Source organism: Orycteropus afer, unplaced genomic scaffold, assembly GCF_000298275.1.
Source record: "Orycteropus afer afer isolate SDZICR_OR568_19922 unplaced genomic scaffold, OryAfe1.0 scaffold00026, whole genome shotgun sequence".
NCBI classification, from domain to species: Eukaryota; Metazoa; Chordata; class Mammalia; order Tubulidentata; family Orycteropodidae; genus Orycteropus; species Orycteropus afer.
The window spans coordinates 12,473,614-12,475,308 of NW_006921613.1; positions in this window are offsets into that span (position 1 = coordinate 12,473,614).

Here is a 1,695-nt window from a genome sequence, read left to right on the forward strand (position 1 = left end):
GCGGTAATGTATCAAACAGTGTTTCTTTGCTATTCATAAGGTTTTCCCTGGCCAATTCTTTGAGAAGTGTATGGCCTCTTCCTTCTTCCTAGTTTGTCTTAGTCTGTAAGCTGGGCTGATACCTGTGCACTATGTGCATCCCGCTGGGTTTGAAACACCAGTGGCTCAGCCAAAACTCACATCAACACATCACCACTGTAGGACAAACCAACAGACAAGTTTTTCTCCCTGTTGGAAACCTCTCGTACCACCCTTCCTTGGGTCCCTGAGGCTGACTGCTCCTCTGTCCAGGTTCCTGGGCCTTTTAATTCCCTTTCTCCTGCTCTCCTGCCCTGCTGCTTTGGGCGTGCCTGGGTTCTCTCTCCTCACCTGGTTCAAATGATCAGGTACGTCTAGGCAAAAGGGAATACACTCATGGCCATATATAAATTTGACAGAAGATATTTCTACACACGTATTTGTGCTATATGAACGTCCTTATATATAATAGAACTAACAAGGGACAAAGTTATGATAACTTCTTAGCCACAGCTAATCACACTGAGGGAGGGAGTTGTTGGGCCTGTGGGCTTGGGACTATGGTTCCAGGGGACATCAAGGTTAATTGGCATAAATACTACACAAAAACATTGTTCTACATGCTACTTCAGTGAGTAGTGACTGGACTCTTAAAAGCTTGCAAGCAGCCATCTAAGATGCAACAATTAGTCTCTTGTCATCTGGGGCAAAGAGGAATGAAGAAAACCAAAGACACATAGAAACAATTAGTCTAAGGGACTAGTGGACCATGAAAAACTCAGCCTTCTTGACCTTGAGACCAGATGAACTAGATGGTGCCTGGCTAATACTGTCAATAACTTGCAAAGGGATCAGTGTGGGAGATCCTGGATACAGTGGGAGAAAAATGTGGAGCAAAACGCAAAATCATAAAAAGACCAGGGTAACTGGTCTGTTAGAGGCTGGTGAAACCCCTGAGATTTTGGGTCCTAGTCACTCTTTGGGTCTGGAATTGAACTCACTCCCATGGCTTCCAGCCAAACAATAAATAGGCATATGGAGTAAACATTTATACCAGGTAGGTACACTTCTTAGAACAATCAATCATGGGATATCAGAAAGGTAGTATTTTTACAGAGAGATAGCTCAGAAGAAGGAATGCATGGGAAAGAAGGACACAGGGAAAAGGTATCCCCAGAGAGAAAGTGGAAAGAGGGCTGTTATATTGTGAGGATTATAATCAAAATCATGAAACAAAATGTGTAATAACTGTTGTATGGAAAATTAATTTGCTCTGTAAACTTTCACCCAAATCACAATTTGAAAAATAAAGTAAAGGAAAAAGGGACGACTTTGGTAAATCCAAAGGAGCTCTGGTGGCGGATGGCCTAGGGCATTTGACTGCTAACCAGAAGGCTGGTAGTTCAAACCCAGCAGACACTCCATGGAAGGAAGACTGGGCAATATACTTCCATAAAGATTTACTGTCTCAGAAACCCAAAGGGGGTCACTATAAGTTGGAATAGACTCAATGGTGCTTTGTTTTTTTGTTTTTGGTAAATGCTATAACATATGCAATTGTGCAACAAAAGCAACAACAACCCAAAAATGTGTATAGTAGCATAGGTAGACACATATGTATATATATATATGTATAGGAATGCATATAGTGAGTGCATGCACATGTAAGTATAGCTG